Source organism: Dasypus novemcinctus, chromosome 4 (genome assembly GCF_030445035.2).
Source record: "Dasypus novemcinctus isolate mDasNov1 chromosome 4, mDasNov1.1.hap2, whole genome shotgun sequence".
NCBI classification, from domain to species: Eukaryota; Metazoa; Chordata; class Mammalia; order Cingulata; family Dasypodidae; genus Dasypus; species Dasypus novemcinctus.
In genome coordinates this window covers 145,895,832-145,918,742 of record NC_080676.1, presented here as the reverse complement: position 1 = coordinate 145,918,742, position 22,911 = coordinate 145,895,832, and the positions used below count along the sequence as shown (strand labels likewise).

General features: G+C 37.3%; 1 long non-coding RNA gene across 1 annotated transcript; it reads left to right on the top strand.

Annotated features, from left to right (window-relative positions):
• Positions 1–3,168: 3,168 nt before the first annotated feature.
• LOC101411983 (uncharacterized) lies at positions 3,169–18,715 on the top strand. Its single transcript, XR_009185613.2, has 4 exons — positions 3,169–3,259; positions 6,874–6,948; positions 17,716–17,775; positions 18,448–18,715. It is a non-coding gene; the product is annotated as an uncharacterized lncRNA (long non-coding RNA).
• The last annotated feature ends 4,196 nt before the right edge of the window (positions 18,716–22,911 follow it).

The window sequence follows — 22,911 nt, the reverse complement described above, 5'->3', positions numbered from 1 at the left end:
ACATGCATAAACTCATTTAATCCTCACAACTATTTGTGGTAAATACTATTGTTATTCGCATTCCACAGATGACATATAGTTAAGAACAGATGTTGTATTACAACAGTGTTTTCAAATTAAGGAAAGTACACCCATGTACATTGTGTCTCCCTTTTGATTGGTTGAAAACCCTTATTGGACACTTACATAGTGCTGTATTGGTATCTGTGGTGATTTGAAGCTGTACGTATCCCCAGAAAGCATGTTCTTAAATTTAATCCATTCCTGTGCATATGGACCCATTGCTAAGTAGCATCTTTTGATGAGGCTACTTCAGTAATGGTGTGACCCACCACAATCAGAATGGATCTTAGTCCTCTTACTGGAGCCCTTTGTAAGAGAATGAAATCCGGAAAGAAGTCCACAGAAGCAAGAAGCTGAAATCAATGAAACCAGGAAGAAAAGGGAAAGACCAGCAGATGCCACCATGTGCCTTGCCATGTAGCAAAGGAGCCAAAGATCACCAGCAACTAGTCTGCAGAAAGAAAGCATCTCCTTGATCATGCAGTGATTTGGACATTTTCCTGGCCTCACACTGTAAGTTAATAAATTCCCACTGTTTACACCAGTCCATTTCATGGTATCTGCTTTGAGCAGCCTAGGAAATAGAACAGTCCTATGGCTGCTATAACAAAATCCCACCTGTCGCAGTGTGGGCTCGCCCGGAGGGCCGCTGCAGGGGCGGTGTGGGCTCGGGCGGAGGGCTGCAACACACGGAGGGGCCTTCCGAGAAGGCGCTCCGGGCCGGCAAGGTGCGGAGGACGCGCGGTAGGAAGAAGACTACCGAGGAGACCAGGATCTGTGCGCAAGTCTGATTTATTCAGGAAGTACAGCGGTTAATATAGGGCGAAGACGGGGGAGGGGCAGGGGGCGTGGCCAGGGGGCAGCAGACGGCTGATAGGTTCGTGCAGGGGTGCATCACTGGTTGCGGGCAGAAGACGGGGTAGCCAGGGTTCTCGGTGGCAGGGAGGCGGGGCTGTCATGGCGCGGCGGTGGCCCTCGGGGGAGAGGCGGGGTTAGGCCACCGAGGGGGAAGCGGGTGCAGCTGGGCAGAGGGGCGGGCAGTACGCCCGAACCCCAAGCGGAGGGCCTTAACGCCCGTTCCCGCCACCCGGGTCCGACTCGCACCAGCGCCTGGAGACCAGCCGACCCTTGCTGTCGCCGCGCTCCCACACGGTGCCACCCTACACCCACCAACTTAGTTGCTTGAAACAACACAAATTTATTATCCTACCATTCTGTACAATAGAAGTCTGACATGGGTCTCACTGGGCTAAAATCAAGGTGTCACTGGGATGCATTCCCTTCTGGAGGACTTACTATAGAATCCATTTCCTTGTTTTTCCAGAGGCTTTCTAGAGGCAGCCACTTCTAAAGGCTGCCTGCATTCCTTGGCTCATGGCCATCTTCTTCTGTCTTCAAAGCTAGCAATAGTCATTGGAATCTTTCTCACACTGCATCACTCTGACTGCTCTTCTATGTCCCTCTCTCACTTTTAAGAACCATTCTAATTACATGGACTCATTAGGATAATACAGGACAATTGTCCTATATTAAGGTCAGATGATTAGCAAATTAATTCCATCTGTAACCTTAAATTCCCCTGCCAAGCAATATAGCATATTCACAGGTTCTAGGAATTAGGATGCAGACACTGTTGGGGGCCATTATTCTGCCTACACAGGTACCTTGTATCTTTTTATGAAGAGCTGATTATTTACCTGCTAGAGTATGAGCTCTTCAGGGCCATATATCTCTATACTTTCTCCACAATACCTTGCACAAAATAGGGAGTGAGTAGAAGTGAAGTGGCTGCTTCTTTTTTGAGTCTGACTCATCAAAAATATAATCTATGTTGTGTTAAGAATGTCCAACAAAATATATTGAAAACTTGGGGTAAGTTGGGCTCCTTATATTCATTCTACACACATCAGTCATGAAATGAATATGGAATATAAAATTATTGAGTGTCTTTATTGGTGAAATGTGTTAGCAGAAACTTCAGCACAAGCCCAAAATATGAGAGAGAACTGAAGAATCAATTAAATGAGGTAAAGCCCCAGGTGACAAGGCAATACAGCAGCAGCTTGCGTTGTGACCTGAGCCACCTCCTGGCCTAGAGAATTTTTTAAAATATATTTTTTATTTTTTTAAATATAATTAGATTACATAAATGTTACATATACATATAGGAGATTCCCATATGTTCCACTCCCTACACCTCCCACATGTTCCTACATTAACATCCCTCATTAATGTGTACATTCATTAAAATTGATGAAAACATTTTGGAACAATGTCAAAGTTTACATTGTAGTTTACACTCTCGTTGTAGTTTACAAGTTTATGTTGAAGTTTATACTCTCTCCTGCACAATTTTGTAGATTATGGCAAGATATGTAATGGCCTGTATCTGTCATTGTAATGTCATTCAAGACAACTCCCAAGTCCTGAAAATGCCCCCATATTACACCTGTTTTTCCCTCTGCCTGCCCTCAGAACCTCCAGTGGTCACTTCCTCCACATCAGTGATATAATTTCTTCCATTGCTGGAATCACAATAAATCTATTGTAGAATACCAGTAAGTCTACTTTAGTCATAGTTCATTCTTCAATCCTGAGGATTCTGGAATGAGATTTCCCCCTATCCATGAGCTGAGCCCAGGAGAGAATACACTGGGTTGAAATCTGGCTTAACTATTTGAGGTACAGTACAGTTTTTTTTAGTACTTTTAGGAAAGGGTTAAATTGGGGCATAATGGAGTAAAAATGAAATTTGGAAATAAATATTTATATATCTCTTATATGCAGTTTAACATGTATAGGGGGCTTGCCACACTGACAAAGAATAAGCAAATAGGATATGACAGTATAGAATCACCATAATAGAACAGACAAAGAAAAGAAGTCAAAGAAGCAAAAGAAACTGGGTCTTAGACTTGGGCAATCAAAACGGGGTAAAAAAACAGCCATATCCCTTATTCCCCCAAATCTATGGTTTATGCTCATCTGATGAGGAAAGCTCAGCAGGCTGATCTGTCTTGTTAACTCCTGGGATGTGAACCAAGGAGTAGGTTGAGTCCCTCCATCATCTTGACATCATGTGTTCTTGAAATTTTATAGCCATCTGGTCCAAAGTCATCACATTATAGCTGTGGAGACCTAAGAATGTTGCCAAAATCTACGAATTTTCTTTACAAAATTTGCAGAACAGGGGCAGGTGAGTCACCATTGTCTTTATTCCTAATCAATACTCTTTAATTACTTTCTATCTTGGAGTAGTTCTAAAATTAACCACTTCTTAAATTTGGTTTTTACACAAATGGAAGCAAAACAGGGAAACTTATTCCTTACAGAAATCAAAGACAGGCTTTTTCTTCTTGGCAAATGTATTCCGTAACTTTTGCCACCATATCTCTGCCACTTTATTACATTCTAGATTCCACAGACCTTGATTGCTGCTAAGTTGCCCCAAGAATAGAATTCCCTTTATGTCAATCCAACTATACTTGGCTCCTCTTCCTGGCTTTGGTTCATGGAACACAATGATATTGGACCTTCCTCAAAACATATGATGTTGATAATAGAATCTGACACCTTTGGGTTAGCATTTATCCAAACGGTTGGTTCCCCAGGGGGTAAATGACACCCCCTCAAATAGTACTAAAGAAGACCTATAAAGTGGTCACTGGTAAAGGAGGTGAGGAAGATTTCTGTTTCCCACATACATCTCAGAGCTAGGCAGCTGTAGAGCACTGTTTGTTTCAGTTTCAGTCAATATTGAATAGTACACGGTCCAGCAAAACTGACCCATTTTCTGTTTAAGAGGAAAATCCTAGATTTAAGTTTGTAATTCTGACTGCTGACACATTGATTTTTTCCCTTCACCAGTGTGAAAAGTAGTATTACTATGAATGGTTTGTATCCATTAGAAAAATAAATATGCTGAAGATAGTGGGGTGAAAGGCTATAAGACACCAACCTTGATTACATGTTTGAATTTCCAGAACAACTAGGCTCCTCCATCTCTGAACTGCTTATTAAGCAAATTAATTTTATTCCCTTTAATTCATTGCCATTACTAGTTGATTTTAGTTGCAGCTGAATATATTCTAAATTGCCCCATGGAAGAGGGAATAATAAATGCAATATAATTCTTGAATTTTATATTTACAAATAAATATTTTATTTTGTAAAATTTTGACGTGTGATTCTTTTTTATAGCATAGATATATCTAAGCAATAATTTCAATTATATAGAATAACTAACTTTTCTTACCTATTTGCTTTTATATAATTTAAGTAAGTCTGCAGACCATGATATAAAAATTAGAGTAGTTTGGTGAGAGAAGTCTTAAGAAGATGGAGTGGAGACATAGAATTTAGAGAGAAAGCTAGAAAGTGGAATCTTTACCAACTCAAATATGGCACCCTCCTACCTGCAAGACAGAGTTTCTCGCTTTTCTTTACCATTCACCTAAGTTATAAGAGTTTCTATTATATTGGTAATTTCCTGATCTATTTATGGTTCTCAAAGCTTTATTTTTCCTTCGGTAAACTAGAAGGAGTTCCAGAATAAGAGAACAAAGAAGAGAGAAAATTATCCAAAAAATAATTTAAGAATTCATTTCAGAATTAAAAAGAATTTCAGAATTAAGCCTCCAGTCTTAAAAGATCCACTTAAGGTCCAGTAAAATAAAAATTTAAAGATACACACTGAACCACACTATCACAAAATTTCAGAACACCAGAAATATAATCTGACCCTGTTGGGTAAAACAGGTCACATGCAGTAGAAAAATAATCAAAAACTCACTGAATGCCAGATAATGATGGAGTAATGCCTTCAAAATCTAATGGAAACTTATTTTTATCCAATGTATAGGATGATGAATATTCACAAATATTCTGATTCTCCTCTCCTTCCAGATGTATGGTAGGATGGATGACATTAACATTAAATTTAATGTTGGGACTTGTTTTGGCCATTTAAATTGGAATGACCATCATATATAACACTGCTAAATAGAAGCCAAAGAGTCAGTATGTAACAGGTCATGTTTTCTTTTATCTACCTTAATAAATATGACCATGTGACTTTCTTGGCCAAGGAAATAATGGAATCAGTATGTGTCACTTTCAGATGGGCACTTTCAGACCTAGTGTGTAATATGCCACACTACCTTTACTCTGCCTTGGGAATGTGGAAGCATTTCTTGAGATGGAGACTTCATTGGATTATGTCCCAGTGCCTATCATGAACAGAATTCCTTTCCAATCTGCACTGGACATATAATGTGAGGAAAAATAAGTTTTAGGTTAAATCACTGAGATTTTAGAAGGAACATATGGTTGCTAAAGCAGCTTAACCTATGTTATCTTGATAGACAATCAAACCATCAATAAAGGTGATGTAGACAAAAACATATTCAGACAAGTAAGTAAAAGTTTACTTTCTTGTCGATCTTCCTAAGATGATAGCTGAGAATATATTCCACAATAAGGTAGAGTTTTAGTTTGCCGAAGGGATGCCAATGTAAAGTACCAGAAATGTATTGGCTCTTATAAAGGGTATTTATTTGGGGTAAATGCTTACAGTTCCAAGGTCGTGAAAAGTCTAAATCAGGACACCATAGGAGGTGCTTTCTTACCCAAGTCAGCTACCACATGTTGAAACAAGATGGCAGGTGATCTCTGCCTGGTCTCCACCTTTCCTTCCAGGCTGTACCATCTCCAGGAGTTCAGCTGTAGGCAACCAGGCATAGGGCTTGTCTCTCACTGGGTCTCTCAGGCTTGGCTGTACCACTTTCTTCCCTATTTCAGCTCATCTCTCCCAGGGACCTTGGAGACTTGAGCCTTTCCTTTCTGTCACATGGCAGGGTCAAAAATGGCAGAGTATTCTTTTCCAGTGTCTCTGTTTTTTATCGGATCCAGCAAGAGAGCTAAGACTCAAGCTGAGTCACACCTCACTGACATAGTCCAATTGAAATTGTTGTGCACACCCACAGGGGCAGACCAGCCCACAAACATAACTTTTCTCTTTTGGGGATTCATAAAATAATTTCAAACTACCACAGGTAATAAACCCAGAAAAGAAAAGACAAAGAATCCAAAATACAGCGGCTCAAGCCAGAGAAGCAATAAAATTCTAAAACATCAGCAGTATAGTCTGAATAAAGACAAGCCAGTGCAGATTGAAGCAAGAAATAAGATTCCATGATAGAGTTATTTGGAAAACAAAGAGAAATTCTTTGTAATGAAATGATTGACTGAGAAGTTGGAAAGACTTAAAAATATGCTGAAGGCAAATAATGCAGTGACAAAAAAATAATTACATATATATGTATGTTTTAAAACTTCTATACTAATGCAGAATTTCAAATATGAAGAACCTAAAATATGAATCATTTTAAAATAATTAAGGAAGTATAAGAAAACAGAATGAATGTAAATTTGATCTAAGATACAAAGATACTACTTTTTGAGTGACTCAAGGTTTGTGACAGTGGATACATAAGAATTATATGTAATGCTAGCAAATACCTGGGTTAGAATTAAACAACATTCAAGCAGCACATTTACAGTGGAAACTCATGAGATATATTTTAAATGTATTTTTACTTTTTTTTCCCTATTGTCTTATGAAAAATATCTTTACAGGAGAAAATTATTTTTTGCAACTGAATGAAAATTAGCAATGCCTTTACTTCTTTGGTCAATTCCAAGTCATAAAAATCAGAAAGTCCCTCTAAGTCTCAGTCAAAAAATATAGTCTTAATCCAGATATTAAAATTCTCATAATGTCAAAATGATCATTTTAATTTTATTTCCTAGGTAAAACTTCTTTTATAGCTGTGCCACCGAATAGTTGGAGCTGCCTTCAGATATGTGGCAGATATGCCCAGAAAGGTGAGCAAGGCAGGATTCTGTTTTCTTTCTCATTCACTTTCTTCTCCAATCCATATCTGTTGTGCATGAAACCTCTGCAGCTGGAGCATCAGATGGCAAAGAGGGTCATCAATGTCTTTACTTGGTAGGTATGGTGGTAAATTGGCATCATGTTTTTTAGGCCTGATAGATTTTTAAAGATTACTCTTTGTGTCTTGGACAATTTTGTGAATTCTTTGGAGGATCCCCTGCTGGTTGCATAAGCAGTGTTGATTAGCTCTAGTTTTCCAGGAGTCTACTCTATACAGAACTCTCTATTAGAGAAGATCCTCTTTGGCAAGAGTGAAAGCAGCTCCAAGCTGGTTCACCCTTCTGTTTGGACTTCAGTTGATCAACAGGACATACTCATTGTTTTTTGTTTGTTTGTTTGCTTTTTAAAGATTTATTTATTACCGCGCCCCCACCCCCCACCACCGCCTTGTTGTCTGCCCTCTGTGTCTATTCACTGCGCTTTTTGTGTCTGCTTGTCTTCTCTTTAGGTGGAACCGGGAACTGAACCTGGGACCTCCCGGAGTGGGAGAGAGGCGCTCAATCTCTTGCACCTCCTCAACTCCCTGGTCTGCAGCGTCTCTTATTGTCTCTCCTCTGTGTTTCTTTTGGTCATGTCATCTTGCTGGACCAGCTATCCACTTGGGCCAACCTGTGGCATGGGCCAGCTTGCCTTCACCAGGAGGCTCTGGGAATTAAATCCTGGGCCTCTCATATAGTAAACGGGATGTGCTTGAGTCACATCTGCTTCCCCGTGCTTATTGTTAGTCCAGCTCTCAGAGAACAGTGTAATTTCTTTCCTACTTCAATACAGTACCTTTGAATTTGTTAGGAACTATCAGGCACAAGTACTCAATGGCCTCCAGATTTTGCCCAGCCCCTCTGAACAATACCATCAAAGCCCTTCTCACTATTCTTTACTCAAATCCCTCACATTTGTAAATCAGGTGGGACTCACAACTCTCCCAACAAAACCTCCTTATAAAATCTACCCATCAACTACAAAATCTGGACTTTTCACACCTAGAGTTTGGGGGTTTGATTGGTTTCGATTATTAGACAGATTGAAAATGCTATAAACTTTGAGAATATGAAAGTAAAGCCTGGGGTAAAGGAAGATGTTATGAGGCAGCAGAAGGAAGATGTAGGAAAGAACAGGGAGAATAATATTCTTATCATAGGCAGTCCTGGAAAAAAGAAATGAAGACCTATAATAATTCAAAGATAACCACTTAAGGAACTGAAAATAATAATATAACTATAAACATCCTGAGTAAGAGACGTGAGATGTGGAAGATTTTTGAAATAAATTATTATTTATTTTTGGAAGAAAATAGCTTTTTTTCTAAAGTAGATAAACCAAGAAATGGAGGTACGATGATCAAGAACACATTGGAAAACAAAAGCAGAAACCTTTAAAGAGTCCTCTTCTCTTGTGGAACTGCCGATTGGGTAGGGGATATATGGCACTACAGTTCTTGTTCATTCTCTTCAGTGTTCTTAGATGACTTTAAAGTTTATGTATTAATTTGATAAAGTGAAGACTTTTAAAAAGTGGGCATAACTATTTGCTGAATCAATGAATGGACATCACCTTTATAGGTGATTATGATTGTATAAAATAATCTAAACAAATGAAAGAATTCTCACTCCATTAAAGGAAAACAATTATGAATCAAAGAAAAGGACAACTTACCCAATTAGGAGAGTTGGACTGCTCATTTCATTCATATATAAATATCTACGTCAAATTAGTTAGAAAGAGACTAACAGTGCAACAGTAGACTTTGTAAAAAAAATATGAACAATAAATTTACATAAAAGAACATATATAGGGGAATTCCACGTGTTCTTTAAATATGATACGCAAACAATATATCTTTAGATTTAATTTAAAGTTAGGTCTCCGGCCTTTCTGAGTCTTCTAATCAAATCTTTGAGATAATTGGAGAGACATGGGGAATGAAATGTGTTGACATTTAAAGTCCTTGGTATGGCACACCTCTGCATTCCTCTCCCTCTAGAAATCCTGACAAACAGGATAATAGGCCCTGTGGGGGTCAGGGAATTTGAGGAAGTGGGAAAATGGGGTAATATCTGTCTTGAAGAATTAGAAACATAGCTCCAAAGTTCACTGAAAGATGCTAGTCAATAGTTGGAGATCTCTTTTTAAAAGTATCTAACCATGCTTTCTAGAAAAAATATTCTAGTGTTCCTCTCTTCTCTGCCCTTCCTAGTCAATACTCCACCCCAATCCATATTTTTATTTAGCTGCTTTCTTGGTGGAAAAGATAGAAATGATGATTGTGAGGGACATAGTGTGAGTATAGTCATTTGACAATATCCTGTGTCTTACTTTAAACATGGAAGAAAACTGAAGTGTGTAGACAATCTTAGACTATCAGGAATAATATTTGCGAGGTCACTATACTCACCAGAGGAATGAGATAAGAAGACTACCAACTCACTTTGCACAAGTCACAAACCTGCCGGTTATATGGTAATAACTCTTGGTTCTTCCAGAGCTAAGCAAAAGTAAAATTAAAAATGCAATTCACCAGCAGACCCCAGGGCTTACCCTCAGAATACTTTTTTTGTACCTTAGAGTTAATACAGAATACTGATGGTACATTGCATTCCACAAAATTTTATTTTTATTCAGCTTAGATTTTCTCTTTTCTTCAAAAAAGTCATAAATCCCTTAAGTCTCTGTGTCCATAGGGAATATAGTCGATGTTTTGCTGAAACAAGAAAAAATCTGTTTTACCCAAAAAACCAGAAAATATGGGACAATGATTTCTCATGAAAGAGGGTAAATTTCCTCACTGGACCCCAAAAGCCAAGGATTCATGTTAGGGAAGGCTGAAATAACATTCTGGAACCACTAAGAAGCCTGAGCAACTTACATAGTGAACAGGGACAACTGAAGACCACCATAATCCTGAAGGTACCAGAAATTACTCAGAATTTTATCAAGAACAAAGGAAAAAAAAAGAGAGAGAAACAGAGACCAAAATAACCCTCCTTTACTTTTTTAAGTGTTTTTCAAACTTCTTTTGCTACAAAATTAATGGGCTGTAGCATGTTATACATAAAATTATATAACCTTAGATTACCATCCTGAGAAAGTTAACAGTAAAATGTGCAATTTTATTCTTCCCTTAATGAAAATCACTCAAGCTACATGGCTATATTATATATATATATATGACACCATATATACTTTTATTTAAATGTTCACTATGAACCAAGGACCCTGTCTTAACTTTTCTTTTGTATCTTCAACAATATCAGCAGAGCAATTAATTCCTAAAATTATTCAAAACACTTCACTGAATGAAATCATATGGATAATATAATATTATGGTTAATATTATATAATGCTTTATTATTTTATTATGTATATATTATTATAATTTATGACTAATATAAACAGGTATTATAATATGTATATAATTATATATAAAATTTCCTGTCAACAAGAATCTACTAATCAGTCCCATGTCTTTGTAGATAGTAATGTTTTGAGCAGCCTTCTTAATATTCTCAGTGATGTAATTTTCAGGAGACACAACTTAGTTACGTAGTTATGACTGTCATTTGGGTTACTCTAGTTGAATGTGTCAAAATACATATGCTCTTCATATACAGCTAAAGGTATCATACTGAAATTTCTCTCCAACATGGAGTGAATGAATGTAAGAGTTGGAGGGAGTTAGTTTTAGGCAATTGCCAAAGGACTCATTACCTTGGGGCCTGAAAGCCAAATCTGAGACATGAACTCCCTGGACAGCATTAGAGAAAGGCTCCAGTGTTTGAAGTTTTCTTTTATTCTAGCATAAATCAAAAGTGACTTAGAATTTTATTGCAATTTCCACCAAACTAATTTTTTGTGTGTGACAGAGACAACACAGAGATGACTTACAAACTGAAGGACATTTTCCATTATATTCTGAACAAATGAAAACAAAGAATGGTACTGAAAATCTATACGCTCTTCAGTCCAGCCTTATGGAGCTACCTCATTGTGTTTGCTACTACATGAAAAATAATTAGAATGGATCAGCCCCGTGGAACAAAAGAAGCAATGTTATGAATTCAAGTGACAGGCAACAAGCTCTCATTGAAAGCAACTTTCTTAAAAAAGAACTTTCACAATCCCTTTTTACTAGGTATACCAGCATGGAGAGCATAATTTTGTATAAAGCTTTAGAGAGGAAGAAAATTGTGGCATGCACTCTGTAAATTCAATCTCTTAATCTTCTAAATTCCTCCGTCTTGTTTAGATAGATCTGCTTACAAACCGTCATTGCGCAAGTATAAACACAAGAGCTCTCAGATCATTCTTTGTACCTTAGATCTGCCAGACATCATTCACGTCTTATTTTTACAGGCAAACGTTTAGGACCACCACAAGCTTCTTGGAAGAACCAAACCATAACGTAAGGCGCATGTATGCATCATTGTAGTCTGGGTGTCCCTATAAGGACATAGAGTTTTATTCCCATCCCAATTCTGGTTTATAGCTCACTGAATTTACAGCCACCCTCTTAAACATCTGCAGTCATTTTTTTTTTTTTTCTCATTCTAAGGAGAGGCACAACTCTCTATATTGGACATTAAGCAGGTAATTTTTCCTATTAAACCATAAAGGAAGATATTCTTTCTCCGCTTTTACCATTGATGTAAATAAGTATAAGAATCCAATGCTCTCAAAAGAATTTAGGATGAGGGACTTGACACTAAACCTTTAATGTTTCTGTGGGCTCCAGTTGCTTTAAGTCCAGAGAACAGGGTACTAAATCTACAACTTTTACTAAATCATTCCGTGCCTGAGAGATCTCTTCATTTTCTTTGTGCTTCTTAGAAGCAGACTTCTGAAATCAGGAGGAACTTCAGGATTTTATCCACTACATACAATTTTAGAAAGATGGTCTCATTCAGGACCACTAATTCAGTCTCACACAGAAGATCTGGAACTTCTCTCCTGCTCTTCTGATTCCATAGAGTAATGCTCTTGCCACTATGAGATGACCTGGTTTCTTCAGCCAAGGACTTAATGATATGTTTCCTATTACAAACGCATTGCAAGGATCACACAAAATACTAGATCCAAAATTATATTGAAAAAAAACTTAAGTATTACCCAAATGTAAGCTCTTTTATATTTTAAATTTAATGAACACTATAAAATGCAAGTTCAAATACAACCTTTGGAGTCACTTTCAAATTTTTATCATAATGTGTTATCATGAAAGAGATCATCTTTCATATTCCATCATTGGCAAAAATATGTGCTATTCTTACTAGCCAGATATATTGGATGCTTATGAAGTTTTCATTGTGAATGAAGAACAGAATCATAATTGATTTATGTTTATATTTATTTTTATATTAAGTCTACCCTAAAGAGAATGGCATAGCCTAGAACCATAAGAATGGGCACCATTTCCCACAACTTGACTCAGTGATTATTAAGAGGCTAACACTTTCAGAACACTAAAACAAAGAGTAAACTACAGGAAAATCTAATTTAAGAAGGATTAGACTGGAAAGTCTGAACTTCATGTTTTAAAAAACTCGGTAATGTTAAGAAAGTCAGCTGTGCGTGGTTGTTTTGAACAGTTCTTTTCCACATCACTTCCTGACGCAAATGGATTTTAAAGATTGCCAATATGACAGCAACAAGGGCAAAAACAACAAGAATCCAATCAGATTGTTATCATCATGATTACGTCCAAAAGAAAAATGTGGCATGCTTTCAGAGCAACAACAACAACAAAAACATTGTGCTGTTGTTCTTATGTCTAAAAATATAGCAGTCCTATACAAAAGTTTAAAAAAAAAAGAAAAGAAAGAAATTGCACATCATTCCGTCCTTAAAATGAAGAATATTCTGAAAGAAATATGTTATTTTGGGGGAGTTCCTTTCTCTCATTGCTGAACCCTGGGCTGGTCCCTTATTGCAGCTGGTGACATGATACCACAATACCCAAGCTCCTTCACGCAGGATCAAGCATTTTAACAGATGAAGCCACCTGACTTGTAATTATTTTCAAGGAAGTTTCTTTTTTTTTCTCTTCCTCTCAAGCTTTATTTTCACATATTATTTTTTCCTAATACTGCTTTCCTTTTTTTTGTTGCCAGGAAATCCAAGCACTTCTTCAAAGATTAGATTACCAGAGAGGGACTTTCCTTTGTTGAAAGCACAAGCTTTCTAACAAAGGAGATGACTTTCAGGGTAAAACAAGATGTAATAAAGCAGAATAAAGTACTGGCCCCAAGACATAGGTATTTTCAATCTTTATAAAGTCAAACAACCTTGTTCATTTTTCAGATTTTAGCACTAATTTCAATCTTTCGTCCTGAAACAAAAAAGTAGAAAAATGTGAGACAACAGAAGGAAAGAGAAAAAAAAATTGATAACAATAGGATTATCCAGTCCAAAATGCAAAAGACTGTGTACCAAACATTGTTTACTAACATGTTTAGTGGGAAAAAAAGAGCCTGAAAATATTTTGGTCATGCAATAAATAGAGTAATCTTCACTACTTGCTGATTAAACTCTTGATTGTTTTCATCAGTTTAAATTAAGAAACAAAATCTAAAAAGTGAAGAAGTGTAGGCAATTTGGAATCCCCTTGATAATTCCCCCATTTATTTATTCTATCCACAAAAGTGTTAAAGGATATTTTGCCTTCATATCAGAGGGCACATTATTAAATTCATACATGTCAAAAGGCATTAACATGCCTTTTGTTTATTGACTGTTTATTGCCTTGGCTGGAGTTGATTTGGAAGAGAATCCCAGAATATTAAGAAAAAATAAAAGAAACATGGTATTTTTGCCAATTTCCCTTGCCCAATTCTTACAAGGGCCTATCTCAGGGAAGAGTGGAGCTCCTACTACAACAGGGTCTATTCTAGTCTGCTAGGCTGCCGAAAGCAATATACCAGAAATGAATTGGCTTTAACAAGGGGAATTTATTAACTTACAAGCTTACAGTCCTGAGGCTGAGAAAAATGTCCAAATCAAGGCACCTTTAGGTGATGCTTTCTTCCTAAAACTGGCTGCTGGCAATCCTGGACTCGTCTGTCACATGGCAAGGCACATGGCAGCATCTGCTGGTCTCTCTCTTCTCTTCTGGGTTCTTTGATTTCAGTTTCTTGCTTCCATGGCTTTTGTACCTCTCTCTCTCCATGTTCTTTCTCCATATTCATATTCTTTCATACAGTAAGAGGATTAAGACCTACACTGAGCTATGTCTTAACTGAAGTAACCTAATCAAAAGTTCCTACTTATAATAGGTTGACACCACAGGAATGGTTTAGTTTTAAGAATATGATTTTATGGAGACCCATACAGCTTTAACCCATCACAGGGTCTCACAATAGCATCTGTTTTTCTGTTATGTGACCCCCTCTCCACAACCCACCAAGTTAGCACACTTGGTTCCAACTGCTTCAGCTTCCCAACCTAGTCACAAACCCATCCCTAATCCACAGCTTGGCAGCCACTTTTTGCCTCCCTCCCCTATAAACTCCTAAAACCTGTACCCAAGCTTAGTATCATCCTAATCACCTCCTTAATTACCTTTCCCTAAGGCATGACCCATGGTCATTTTAACTTCCAGCCACAAGCCTCTTGTCCAACCCTTCTCTGGACCCCATCCCCACCCCGTCTCCTCAGGAACTACCCTCCTCTCAATACCAGTGCTTCCTTTTCAGACATGGCCCCTGCCATGTATGCTCAAGAATTGTCTCAAAGCTGAATTCCAAACTTCAATCAATTTCCATCCTCATTCCTGGCAGAACTTTCTCTCATTGTTTCAAGCTTTCTCCTAGCCAGAATTGCCAGTACCCCATGTTTGTCTTCCTTTCACCTGTTCACAGTCTAGTCCTAGCTGCTGATTTTCTCAACGCCTTGGGCCTGGGGACATGCCTATCTTCCCTGCTCTGCTATTTGTAGATTATGCCCTCTACTCATGGGAAAAAATGTTTTCTGTCTGGGACCATGGTCCTTCATAAATGTCCACTGTCTTTTATTTTCTTAGGCACTGATTTTCCTTTAGAAGAAATGTACTTATGCCAAAATAATATAATTTAAAGAAAGACAAAAATAACAGGACAGATTCTATAAAGTTAGACTGTAAATTATAATTGCATAAAGCCTGAGACATACTGGCATAATAAAAACAATACTGAACTTGGAGTCACAGGACATTGGGCCCATAAGGGATAAATTCATCCATGTATTTGCTATTCAAACTTAGACAAATTACTTAAGTTTCTGGAGTGTGATGGGTTGTCTACAGACAAGGCTTCATTTCTCCCACCCCCATCTATGTCTCTGGTGCTTCCCAGAGAAGAGGCTGTGAACTACATTTCCCAGAATCCCCTTCTCAGTGTGCTTCCTTGTTTCTGTCTGATTGTGACAGGTTTTCATGGTGCAAGAATTGTTTGAGGACAGGGTTTGGGAGTATTAGATTGAATTATGAGAGTTTTACCACAGAAGGTACCGGTGTCATCCCCAGCAGTCTGTTCTAATATCTTGTTAGGAATCACCCACAAGGTTAACTGCTGGTCACTATGTAAGTTTCATGTCTGGTTTTAGGCAGGAGAAAGAGAATCACTTTGCTGCCCCCTCGAAGTTAGGGAGAGCCATACAACTAGCGTTGGCCAATGAGTTATGGAAGGGAATGACTTCTAGGAGAAGGTCCAACAATCTCTTGCCTTTTCTCTGCCATAATCAAGAATGTTTTAGACAGTGAAGGCAGATTCCCAGACTGAGAATGACCACCTCATTGATCATTTAGTATGAATAAGCAATAAACATTTTTGCTTCAAAGCCCTGGGAATTTGTGGTTTGTTTGTAGTTTACAGTTTGTTACCACAACTCTTGCTAATAACCTGGGGCACCATTTCCTCCTTTGCATGACAGAAATAATTCTAAACGATTACTTAGATTAAATAATATATGCAAAAGAGCCTGGATCAAGGTCTGGCACTTGTAGGTTCTAAGTGCATGTTAATGTATTTTAATCCAGATACTATTCTATCTAACGCCATTCAATCGTTTGACACAAAATGTAAACATTATTAGAGTAACTCATAAACTGTACGTACTCTAAGGGCCCTTTCAGCTCTATATTCCCATAATTCCATAATGACCTTTTTCTTTTGAAAATCGATCCTTAAGAAAACAAAATTCTTTTGTTGAATTCCTTTAGGGACCACAGGGGTTGGTTAGGGCAAATACTCCCCAAGTTCATTGTTTCATTGTCCTAAAATCCTTCCTTTTCTTTGCCTCATGTGTTTGCTGATGTCAGGGTTTTGACAGTGGATCATAAGCTGCAACCTCCACAGATTTTCCAGATGTTGAGATATTAGGCAAACAGATTCTTTGTGGGAGCAATTACTTCTGTGGGAAGAGAAATCCTGGAAGCAAAATTCAGTTGCAGCCCCATTTAATTGAGGTAGTAAACATCATGGGAACAATGGTTGACATTGGCCAGGCTCCATCGTAAGGAGGTACACAAAGTCACAAGAGAACTAGAAGGAAAGAGAAAAAATAAGGCATGAAGCAATGAGGGGAAGATAAAGGAGAAAGAATGCCAAGAAATCCAGACACATAAACAAATAAGTAATGCTTTTCACTGGTGGTTGTTCAAATGTAACTGTGTGTGTGTCTTAAAGTACAGAGAGTAACTTACAGAATAAAAGATTTGAGCTTTTAAGACCCTAGAAAGATACTTTCACATTATTCTAAGATGCTTATTTTCAATTTGCTTTTAAAAAGAAGTATAATTAATTCACAAAATCTTAACAAGCTAATAGCATTAGTATATGTGCATTTTTGTGCCCCCATTAAAGAGTTTCCTTTGCTTTCAGGGCAGCAATAAACTGAGAAAGAAGCAAAATAGTTGGGGGTTATAATTTTTCATTTGATTTTAATGCATACATTTCCCTTCCTCAAAAAATGTCTTCAACAAATTAATAGTTTATGAAGATTATGAAATCAAGTAATTTTTCTAATCCCCGTCTTCAAAATTCCAAGTATATATTAGCATTCTCTATGCACTCCTGTAATGAAGGTTTATAACATCAAAACACAAATTTTCTTTGCTTCTGCACAATTTTCCTTTGCTTCCGTGTTTTTTTATGTATAAAGCTATTCAACAGTATTGCAACCTCACCTTTTATTGCAACTATCTACATATTATTAATCATATTGTTCACACAAACTGTTAGATAGTTGCTGGTCCTGTGTATTCAAACTTCCCTAAATTCCTTGTGTTCTTTCTTTCCTATGTTTCTTAATATTTCAATACTTCAACTAACAGATGGCAAATGGAAGCACCGCTGAGCACAGAAATCAATCCAAAGCTTTTAAACGTGGCATATCCCTGAGGCAAGCAGCAGAAGGAAGAAGAAAAGAAAGTCTGGATATTTTCAAATGAAAGAAAGGATTAACTGTCCTTCCTTGCAGTTTGGGGAATCATCCAATATTATTTCAGGCAAATAAAATTGACCAATATTTTATAGCTTCAATCATGTTAATAAGTTTATTGAAAGTGGTACTGTGATCTTAGGTATCCGATATGGTAAAAACAACAACAAAAAATCTGATAGAATATTGTTTTTAATGCTATGAAATTTCACTGAAATGGGAACAAGAGTTTCTGTGAGTTCTTATCCAGGCCGTGGATTTATATGGGGTTTTTTTTGTTTGTTTTTTAGGAGGTACTGGGGATTGAATCCAGGACCTCGTATACGGGAAGCAGGCCTTCAGCCACTAAGGTATGTCCACTCCCCGGTGAGAGTTGGTTTTTTTCATTTGTTTGTTTTTAGGAGGTACTGGGGATTGAACCTGAGACCTCACAGTTGGGAAGCAGGTGCTCAACCACCTGAATTACATCCACTCCCAGGTAATTATTTTTTAAAATTATTTTTCATGACATTTACTCAATCTGTGGAGTCTTCTTAACTGTGAAAGAAAAAGTGGTAATATAGTCCTAGAATATGATCTTTTTTTCCTCAATATATATTCATTCCTAATGATTCTGTCCTTAACATATGACTGTGAAGGTATTAAAAGAAATATTCAAACCATGAACTGCATTTTCAATGGTTTCCAATATCCTTCAGGCTGGACATAATGACTGGTGAAAGAAAAAAATATGCTGCATTCCTTTATCAGCAAAGGATCCAATTCAAACTTTTGAGGAACTTTTAAAATTTAATTGTAATGTATATTTCATATTATGACAAAAAATTTTTGAATTCTTAGTTTCTTCATAATAATCTTAGAGATGATAAAGTGTACCAAGAACAACATCTGAACAGAACTAAGAGCATATAAAGAGAATTTAAGGGGTGAATTCAGATTAATTTTGACTTGGTCTTTGCTGTAAGTTATTCTTTATAACTCTTTATTCTAAATATGATTTAACTTTTTTTTTCCCTCTCCAGACTACATCTTCTAAAACTACAAAGAAATTTTGATAATAAATGAGGACAACCAGCAGCATTGATTTATAGAAGTTACAATCAGCAGAGCCCAACATTACTGGCATCAAGGCACAGAGGGAATATGTGGGCTGCAGGTACTCAAGACCTTGGTTGGAATCGTGACTTAACCAGACCACATATGACCAAAATCAAGGACACAACTCAATACTGGAAACATATCAAGTTGTAAAAGTGCTCTCCACAAAATAAAGGGCTGAGGTGCCTCTTATGTTGTTGGGTGGATGCTTTTTTCTATAGTGGATCAAGGAAGACAAAAGAATGGGAAGAGACCAGTCATGAAAAGAGGGGCCATGAAAGCATGACAGGAGTGAGGTCAGCATGAATCAAAGTCTCAAGTGGACAAGGGTTCCACTTGCTCACAGAACAAAAAGAAGCCCAATCTGACCAGAGCACCATAAACAGCAAGGAAAGAAAAACAAGGAGAGAACAGAGCTGTAGGCAGCAGGCTTATTCCATTGCTAGCCACTTCGTATTGAAAGGGATTGAAGGGCTTTAAACAAAGGAGTGTATATAAAGTATCCCAAAACTTAGAGGTTTAAAACAACATGTAGGAAAGCGGACTTGGCCCAATGGATAGGGCAGCCACCTACCACATGGGAGGTCCACGGTTCAAACCCCGGGCCTCCTTGACCCGTGTGGAGCCGGCCCATGCACAGCGCTGATGAGCGCAAGGAGTGCCCTGCCACGCAGGGAAGCCCCATGTGCAAGGAGTGCACCCCGTAAGGAGAGCAGCCCAGCGTGAAAAAAAGTGCAGCCTGCCCAGGAATGGTGCCGCACACATGGAGAGCTGACACAACAAGATTACGCAACAAAAAGAAACACAGATTCCTGGTGCCACTGATATGGATAGAAGCGGTCACAGAAGAACACACAGCAAATGGACACAGAGAGCAGACAACTGGGGGGTGGGGGAGGGGAGATAAATTAATTAATTTAAAAAAAAAAACATGTATTAACTCACTGTTTCTGTAGTTTAGGAATCCAGGCACAGCTTACCTGGATCTTCAATCTCAGGGTTGTTTATGAGGCTACAATCAAGCCTGAGGGTGGAAGCAACACAAGGACTGACTGGAGAAAGAGCCACTTTTGAGATTAAGTGGTTGTTGACAGGATTCAGTTCCTTGTGGGTTGTTGTACTGAGGGCCTCATTTTCTCACCGGCTATTGGTTAGAGGCTGCCCTCCTTTCCTTGCTACGTGGGCCTTTCCATAAGTCAGCTCATGATATAGTAGCTTGCTTTATCAATAAGAAACAGAAAGTGAGACAGAGAGAGATCATAAGATGGAAGTCACAAACTTTTGTAACCTAATCTCAGAAGTTGCATCCCATAAATTTTGTCTTACTCTGTTCATTAAAAATAACTTAATATGTCCATCCAGCTCTCAAGGGGAGGAGATTATACAATGGCATGAATATCAGGAGTCAGAAATCCGAGGGGCCACCTTAGAGGGCTGCCTGACAGAGAATGTCATTATTTTAGAGTTTAGAAATATTACTAATTCTATGTGAAGAATGGATGGCAGGGGTTAAGGATACAACTCACAGAATTTGCTGATGGGTTAGACAAGGAAGATTAGAGGGAAAGAGAATTCAAGGACTTCTGGCTTTAGCAAAGAAGCTGATGATGACATCCTACTTTCAAATGAAGAAACAAGTGTAAAGAAGGTCTACAGTGGAAATCAATTGGTAATGTGTTTACAAAAATTCAAAATGAAGTGTTTATGAAAAATCAGAATGCATTTCAAGAAATGCTCACTGAACACAAGATGTTGCTTTGCTCAAAATACAGTAGGATATTTTTTCATTTAATTTTATTTAAAAGAAAAGGCATTTTGCACACACATATATATGACTATGGTGGTTTGAAGCCGTATGGACTCCAGAAAAACATGTCGTTACAGTTAATCCATTTCTGTGGGTATAAATCCATTGTAAGTGGGGCCTTTTGATATGCTACTTCAGTTAAGATGTGACCCACTTCATTCAGGATAGGTCTTTTTTTAAAATATTTTTTAGTTTTTTTAAAGATACTTAGATTATACAAATGTCACATAAGAAATATAGGAGATTCCCATATGTCCTGTTTCCCATACCTCCCACATTTTCCCACATTAACAACATCCTTCATTAGTGTAGTACATTCATTGCAATTGATGAACACATTTTGGAGAGTGTAGTTTACACTTTCTCCCACACAATTCTGTAGGTTATGACAAGACTTATAATGGCCTGTATCTCTCATTGCAATGTCATTCAGGACAATTTCCATTTGTCAAAAATGTCCCCCTATTAATGATGGGCCTGAATCTTCTTACTGGAGTTCTTTATAAGAGAATGAAATTCAGATATGAGAGAGAGAAAGCCACACAAGCAAGAAGTTGAAATCAATGAAACCTGGAAGAGAAGGGAGAGACCAGCAGACACTGCCATGTATCTTGCCATGTGGCAGAGGAGCCAAGGAGCGCCAGCAGTCAGTCTTAGGGAAGAAAGTATCACCTTGATGATACCTTGATTTGGACATTTTCTCAGCCTCAAAACTGTAAACTAATAAATGCCCATTGTTCAAGCCAAATCATTCCATGGTTTTTGTCTAAAGCAGTCCAGGAAACCAAAATAATGACTTTAATGAAATTAATCTTTTATTCTTTGGGTCACCATAGGTAAGGTTTAGAAACAATAAATATATATTATAGGAAAACATATTTTCCAATAGCATGAGAGTCTTCTGCTGGTTTAATAGTACTCCAAAAGAACTTAAACTTTCCCCATAAAGTACTGAATATTTTCAAAAGGCGTGTGAAGGATCACATACCAAGGAAACACTGTGCCCAGTAGAAGCTAGATTAATTTATCTCTAAAGACCCACAAATATGCTATTCACTAATCCCATAATCTGTTGGGCAAGAGCATAATAACAAAATTACAAAATTATTATGGAAAAGGGGTATTTTTAGCTTCTAACTAATTTCATATTCATAAATTATTTACATATGGTCCTGCTGCATGTTCTGCTCAGTGCTCATGTCACCCAATTTTAGTTGTAAATGAAACAATAGAATAACAAGGCACTCTCAGTACATCTTTCCTTATGTTGCATCTCTTGTGATAACGAAGACCATAATAATTGGCTCCATGGTATTCACCCTCATGAGTATCACTGTGCTCCAGAGTCAATGAGAATACTGCTAACAGTTCTAGTATCAAACAAATATATTTCAGACCAGTAATCCTTTCCACATGAAGATCCCTTGTAAAATATTACTGAGGAATGGTAAGGCCATTTCCCAGGATGCCATTGATATAAAGCTCCAAAAACACCTATGCTCATGCAATTTGAGAAGGTGAGAAATTTAGCATAAGGAATGGAATTTCTTAGCACTATGTCTAGATAGTCATGCTTCTCATCTGGTAAAGCATGGTAAAACAAGCGTACCCTGCAATTGCAATATACTTGTTTTCTTTTCTTTCCTTCTCTTTTCTGCACAGATAATTATAATTCACTTTATGTCTTCTTTTTCTTTACAGTAATTTTTATCGAAGTATAACATACATAAGTTTAAATTGAAGTATAGCATAACATCACTTGTTTGGATTTATTATTTCTGGGAATACAGATGATATATTTACAATAATGAGTCTTCCAGCTTGTAAAAATAGCAGGAAATTCATTTATTCCTTTTTGTTTTTTCATTTCATTCAGTAGTTTTTATTTCGTAGTTTTCTGCTTGAAGGTTTTATACATCTTTCACTTGATTTATTTTTAGGCATGTGATGTTTTTAATGATACTGTTAATGGTTTTATAAACATAGCCAGCACTCTGGAAGACTCCTCATACAAATTCACAGTTATTACCCTCTCAAGGCAACCACAATTGTGACCTTCAGCACCATTAGTTTAGTTCTTTTTTTTGAACTCTAATTAAGTGGAATTATAGACTATAGTACATAATCTCTCCTGTCTGGCTTCTGTCATGCAAGTTTATAAAGCAACTCATCCATGTAATAGCCATGAAAATATTTTGAGGAAAAGCTTTATTGTTTCACTTTTTACATTTTGATCTTCAGTTCATCTGGAATTGATTTTTATGTATGGTGTGGGATATGAGAAAAAGTTCAGTGCAAATTTTTTTTCCATTTGAATGTTTAATTGACACATCATCTACTCTTTTCCTATATATAGAATTTATCCAGAATTGTATACTGAAAATAATAACCTTTGTTGTCTTAAATGGTATGACCATTATGTGCAGTTATCTTTCTGAATGTTTTATGCTATGTCTCACTGGTCTTTTTGTCTATGTCAATACCAGACACTTTTATTTTAGCTTTATAATAAAATTTAATATCTGGTAGTGTAAGCCCTCCAAATTCATTATTTTGAAGATTGCCGTGCTATTCTTGGCTC